The sequence below is a fragment of the Rhopalosiphum padi genome, unplaced genomic scaffold (assembly GCF_020882245.1).
Source record: "Rhopalosiphum padi isolate XX-2018 unplaced genomic scaffold, ASM2088224v1 scaffold1, whole genome shotgun sequence".
Lineage (NCBI taxonomy): Eukaryota > Metazoa > Arthropoda > Insecta > Hemiptera > Aphididae > Rhopalosiphum > Rhopalosiphum padi.
This window is the reverse complement of record NW_026869996.1, coordinates 10,771,008-10,778,241: the sequence shown is the minus strand read 5'-3', so window position 1 is coordinate 10,778,241 and position 7,234 is coordinate 10,771,008. Positions and strand designations below refer to the sequence as shown.

The window sequence follows — 7,234 nt, the reverse complement described above, 5'->3', positions numbered from 1 at the left end:
TGCAAGTTAATAATAATAAATTAGAACCATTTTCTTAATATAATGGTCCAGGTTTCAAGAGATTAACTTGAGAATTGTGTGTTTTATAAGCAGTTCAAAAAATAAATATTTAATATTCGTCAAAATTATCATATAAAAACATGTTTTATTGTTTTAATGAAGTATCTGCTTAAATGAGATGTATACAAGTTAATAATAATAAATTAGAACCATTTTCTTAATATAATGGTCCAGGTTTCAAGAGATTAACTTGAGAATTGTGTGTTTTATAAGCAGTTCAAAAAATAAATGTATATTATTCATCAAAATTATCATATAAAATCATGTTTTATAGTTTTAATGAAGTATCTGCTTAAATGAGATGTATGCAAGTTAATAATAATAAATTAGAATCATTTTCTTAATGATAATGGTCCAGGTTTCAAGAGATTAACTTGAGAATTGTTTGTTTTATAAGCAGATCAAAAAATAAATAAGTAATATTCATCAAAATTATCATATAAAATCATGTTTTATAGTTTTAATGAAGTATCTGCTTAAATGAGATGTATGCAAGTTAATAATAATAAATTAGAATCATTTTCTTTATGATAATGGTCCAGGTTTCAAGAGATTAACTTGAGAATTGTGTGTTTTATAAGCAGTTCAAAAAATAAATATATATTATTCGTCAAAAAATCATATAAAATCATGTTTTATAGTGTTTATAAAGTATCTGCTTAAATGAAATGTATGCAAGTTAATAATAATAAATTAAATAATTTAATTAATATTATGGTCAGGGAAGCATTTGAGTAACTTTTAGATACATTGCTATTAATTTTCTATTAACTATACCTAATAACCTTTACACGTACATTGCATAAATTCTTTATAATCAGTATCTTTTAGTTCATTTTCAACATTGGATGTTCATACTTTCCCAAAGTTGTATGCATACAAATAAATGTCTCAGCATTCCTTGAGTCATCTGCTGTATTGCCATCTAAAAAAATTTAATCAGTTAAATATATATAATAATTGGAGAATGACTCGATAACTCAGTGCTTTATAAGCAGTTTAAAACATGAATTTTTGATATTCGTCAAAATGATCATATAAAATCATGTTTTTTAGTGTTTATGAAGTATCAAGTTAAATTAATTGTATGAAAGTTAATTATAGTAAATAAGAATCATTTACTTAGTCCTATTGTCAGGATATCATGACATTAACATTTTGTTACATAACTATTAATTTTCTTTAAATTATATTCTATTTTAAGCTCTACACGTACGTTGAATAAAACAATTATTATTATCAGTATCTTCTAGTCCATTTTCATCATAGGATGTTTATATTTTCCAAACTGATATAATCGCGAATTCATGTCTCACCATGGCTTTCATTGTCTGCTGTATTGCAATCTGAAAATATTGTAGTTAGTTAAATATGCGTATAGTTGGAGTAAACAATGTCACTACTACACACCATAATTAGAACGAAAATCTTTATATGATAACTAGTATTTGGAAAATACTGAATAAGTCAGTAACGGAAACAATCAAACAATAACTATCTGAACAACTTTATTCTTAATACAAAATATTTAAAAACAATTTTCAGTTAAAACTTAAATGCAAATACGATTGTAAAACAGCAAAGTGATATGAAATATTATCATATAACAGATAATAAGAAATAATAATTATGATAAGCCATAAAAGATAGTACAAATCTACCAAATTATTTTGTTGAATTTGAATGTAAAATAAATGTAACTAAATAATACACTCGAACAATAACTTAAATTTTCTTCTATTCAATATGAAAAAAATATGAATTGTATAATTCGTCAAAATTAACATATAAAATAATTTGTTAATGTTGTTATGAAGTAAAAATATCTGGTTAAACAAAACATATGAAAGTTATAAATGATAAAATGGAATAATTTTCATAATATAACAGTCAAGGTATCAAAACACGTACTTGAGAATAAAATATTTTATAAGCAGTTAAATGTATGAATTTGTTATATTCAACAAAATTATCCTATAAATGTAATAAAAATAAAATGATTTTTAAAGCTAAGACAAATTTTAAGAAAGAAAATTAAAAGTTCTCAGGTGTTTAATAATCATTTATTCACTGTATTAACAAATATCTATTGTATCACTACATTAATATTCTATTAATTATATTCAATAACCATTACATGTAAATTGCATAAATTCATTATAATCAGTATTCGTTAGTTCATTTTCAAAGTTGGATGTTCATACTTTTCCAGAGTTGTTTGAATACCAAACAATGTTTCAGCATCCCTTGAGTGATCTGCTGTATTTGCATCTAAAAAAATTTATCCAGTTAAATAAATATAATAATTGGAGAATGACTCGATAACTCAGTGCTTTGTAAGCAACTTAAAACATGAATTTTTAATATTCGTCAAAATTATCATATAAAATCATGTTTTATAGTTTTAATGAAGTTCCTACTTAAATGAGATGTATGCAAATTAGTTATAATAAATTCTAATCATTTTCTTAATACAGTGGTCCAGGTTTCAAGAGATTAACTTGATAATTGTGTGTTTTATAAGCAGTTCAAAAAATAAATGTATATTATTCATCAAAATTATCATATAAAAACATGTTTTATAGTTTTAATGAAGTATCTGCTTAAATGAGATGTATGCAAGTTAATAATAATAAATTCTAATCATTTTCTTAATATAGTGGTCCAGGTTTCAAGAGATTAACTTGATAATTGTGTGTTTTATAAGCAGTTCAAAAAATAAATGTATATTATTCATCAAAATTATCATATAAAATCATGTTTTATAGTGTTTATGAAAAATCTGCTTAAATGAAATGTATGCAAGTTAGTAATAATAAATTAGAATCATTTTCTTAATATAGTGGTCCAGGTTTCAAGAGATTATCTTGAGAATTGTTTGTTTTATAAGCAGTTCAAAAAAAAAATATTTAATATTCGTTAAAATTATCATATAAAATCATGTTTTATAGTGTTTATGAAGTATCTGCTTAAATGAGATGTATGCAAGTTAATAATAATAAATTAGAATCATTTTCTTAATATAGTGGTCAAGGTTTCAAGAGATTAACTTGAGAATTGTGTGTTTTATAAGCAGTTCAAAAAATAAATATATATTATTCGTCAAAATTATCATATAAAATCATGTTTTATAGTGTTTATGAAGTATCTGCTTAAATGAGATGTATGCAAGTTAATAATAATAAATTAGAATCATTTTCTTAATATAATGGTCCAGGTTTCAAGAGATTAACTTGAGAATTATGTGTTTTATAAGCAGTTCAAAAAATAAATGTATATTATTCATCAAAATTATCATATAAAATCATGTTTTATAGTTTTAATGATGTATCTGCTTAAATGAGATGTATGCAAGTTAATAATAATAAATTAGAATCATTTTCTTAATGATAATGGTCCAGGTTTCAAGAGATTAACTTGAGAATTGTTTGTTTTATAAGCAGATCAAAAAATAAATAAGTAATATTCGTCAAAATTATCATATAAAATCATGTTTTATTGTTTTAATGAAGTTCCTGCTTAAATGAGATGTATGCAAGTTAGTAATAATAAATTCTAATCATTTTCTTAATATAATGGTCCAGGTTTCAAGAGATTAACTTGAGAATTGTGTGTTTTATAAGCAGTTCAAAAAATAAATATTTAATATTCGTCAAAATTATCATATAAAATCATGTTTTATAGTTTTAATGAAGTTCCTGCTTAAATGAGATGTATGCAAGTTAATAATAATAAATTAGAATCATTTTCTTAATATAATGGTCCAGGTTTCAAGAGATTAACTTGAGAATTGTGTGTTTTATAAGCAGTTCAAAAAATAAATGTATATTATTCATCAAAATTATCATATAAAAACATGTTTTATAGTTTTAATGAAGTATCTGCTTAAATGAGATGTATGCAAGTTAATAATAATAAATTAGAATCATTTTCTTAATATAATGGTCCAGGTTTCAAGAGATTAACTTGAGAATTGTGTGTTTTATAAGCAGTTCAAAAAATAAATATTTAATATTCGTCAAAATTATCATATAAAATCATGTTTTATTGTTTTAATGAAGTTCCTGCTTAAATGAGATGTATGCAAGTTAGTAATAATAAATTCTAATCATTTTCTTAATATAATGGTCCAGGTTTCAAGAGATTAACTTGAGAATTGTGTGTTTTATAAGCAGTTCAAAAAATAAATATTTAATATTCGTCAAAATTATCATATAAAATCATGTTTTATAGTTTTAATGAAGTTCCTGCTTAAATGAGATGTATGCAAGTTAATAATAATAAATTAGAATCAATTTCTTAATATAATGGTCCAGGTTTCAAGAGATTAACTTGAGAATTGTGTGTTTTATAAGCAGTTCAAAAAATAAATGTATATTATTCATCAAAATTATCATATAAAAACATGTTTTATAGTTTTAATGAAGTATCTGCTTAAATGAGATGTATGCAAGTTAATAATAATAAATTAGAATCATTTTCTTAATATAATGGTCCAGGTTTCAAGAGATTAACTTGAGAATTGTGTGTTTTATAAGCAGTTCAAAAAATAAATATTTAATATTCGTCAAAATTATCATATAAAATCATGTTTTATTGTTTTAATGAAGTTCCTGCTTAAATGAGATGTATGCAAGTTAGTAATAATAAATTCTAATCATTTTCTTAATATAGTGGTCCAGGTTTCAAGAGATTAACTTGATAATTGTGTGTTTTATAAGCAGTTTAAAAAATAAATGTATATTATTCATCAAAATTATCATATAAAAACATGTTTTATAGTTTTAATGAAGTATCTGCTTAAATGAGATGTATGCAAGTTAATAATAATAAATTAGAATCATTTTCTTAATATAGTGGTCCAGGTTTCAAGAGATTATCTTGAGAATTGTTTGTTTTATAAGCAGATCAAAAAAAAAAATATTTTATATTCGTCAAAATTATCATATAAAATCATGTTTTATAGTTTTAATGAAGTATCTGCTTAAATGAGATGTATGCAAGTTAATAATAATAAATTAGAATCATTTTCTTAATATAGTGGTCCAGGTTTCAAGAGATTATCTTGAGAATTGTTTGTTTTATAAGCAGATCAAAAAATAAATATTTAATATTCGTCAAAATTATCATATAAAATCATGTTTTATAGTTTTAATGAAGTATCTGCTTAAATGAGATGTATGCAAGTTAATAATAATAAATTAGAATCATTTTCTTAATATAATGGTCCAGGTTTCAAGAGATTAACTTGAGAATTATGTGTTTTATAAGCAGTTCAAAAAATAAATGTATATTATTCATCAAAATTATCATATAAAATCATGTTTTATAGTTTTAATGAAGTATCTGCTTAAATGAGATGTATGCAAGTTAATAATAATAAATTAGAATCATTTTCTTAATATAGTGGTCCAGGTTTCAAGAGATTATCTTGAGAATTGTTTGTTTTATAAGCAGATCAAAAAATAAATATTTAATATTCGTCAAAATTATCATATAAAATCATGTTTTATAGTTTTAATGAAGTATCTGCTTAAATGAGATGTATGCAAGTTAATAATAATAAATTAGAATCATTTTCTTAATATAATGGTCCAGGTTTCAAGAGATTAACTTGAGAATTATGTGTTTTATAAGCAGTTCAAAAAATAAATGTATATTATTCATCAAAATTATCATATAAAATCATGTTTTATAGTTTTAATGAAGTATCTGCTTAAATGAGATGTATGCAAGTTAATAATAATAAATTAGAATCATTTTCTTAATATAGTGGTCCAGGTTTCAAGAGATTATCTTGAGAATTGTTTGTTTTATAAGCAGATCAAAAAATAAATATTTAATATTCGTCAAAATTATCATATAAAATCATGTTTTATAGTTTTAATGAAGTATCTGCTTAAATGAGATGTATGCAAGTTAATAATAATAAATTAGAATCATTTTCTTAATATAATGGTCCAGGTTTCAAGAGATTAACTTGAGAATTATGTGTTTTATAAGCAGTTCAAAAAATAAATGTATATTATTCATCAAAATTATCATATAAAATCATGTTTTATAGTTTTAATGATGTATCTGCTTAAATGAGATGTATGCAAGTTAATAATAATAAATTAGAATCATTTTCTTAATATAATGGTCCAGGTTTCAAGAGATTAACTTGAGAATTGTGTGTTTTATAAGCAGTTCAAAAAATAAATATATATTATTCGTCAAAAAATCATATAAAATCATGTTTTATAGTGTTTATAAAGTATCTGCTTAAATGAAATGTATGCAAGTTAATAATAATAAATTAAATAATTTAATTAATATTATGGTCAGGGAAGCATTTGAGTAACTTTTAGATACATTGCTATTAATTTTCTATTAACTATACCTAATAACCATTACACGTACATTGCATAAATTCTTTATAATCAGTATCTTTTAGTTCATTTTCAACATTGGATGTTCATACTTTCCCAAAGTTGTATGCATACAAATAAATGTCTAAGCATTCCTTGAGTCATCTGCTGTATTGCCATCTAAAAAAATTTAATCAGTTAAATATATATAATAATTGGAGAATGACTCGATAACTCAGTGCTTTATAAGCAGTTTAAAACATGAATTTTTGATATTCGTCAAAATGATCATATAAAATCATGTTTTTTAGTGTTTATGAAGTATCAAGTTAAATTAATTGTATGAAAGTTAATTATAGTGAATAAGAATCATTTACTTAGTCCTATTGTCAGGATATCATGACATTAACATTTTGTTACATAACTATTAATTTTCTTTAAATTATATTCTATTATAAGCTCTACACGTACGTTGAATAAAACAATTATTATTATCAGTATCTTCTAGTCCATTTTCATCATAGGATGTTTATATTTTCCAAACTGATATAATCGCGAATTCATGTCTCACCATGGCTTTCATTGTCTGCTGTATTGCAATCTGAAAATATTGTAGTTAGTTAAATATGCGTATAGTTGGACTAAACAATGTCACTACTACACACCATAATTAGAACGAAAATCTTTATATGATAACTAGTATTTGGAAAATACTGAATAAGTCAGTAACGGAAACAATCAAACAATAACTATCTGAACAACTTTATTCTTAATACAAAATATTTAAAAACAATTTTCAGTTAAAACTTAAATGCAAATACGAT

The 7,234-nt window shown here is 22.8% G+C and overlaps 1 long non-coding RNA gene across 1 annotated transcript in view; it reads right to left on the bottom strand.

The window, feature by feature from the left end:
- The window catches only part of LOC132931254 (uncharacterized), a 103,514-nt gene extending 96,929 nt beyond the window's left edge, over positions 1 to 6,585 (bottom strand). Inside the window, exon 1 of the long non-coding RNA XR_009662392.1 lies at positions 6,443 to 6,585. This is a non-coding gene — a long non-coding RNA (uncharacterized LOC132931254). The remainder of the gene's footprint in view (positions 1 to 6,442) is intronic.
- Between the last annotated feature and the right edge of the window lie 649 nt (positions 6,586 to 7,234).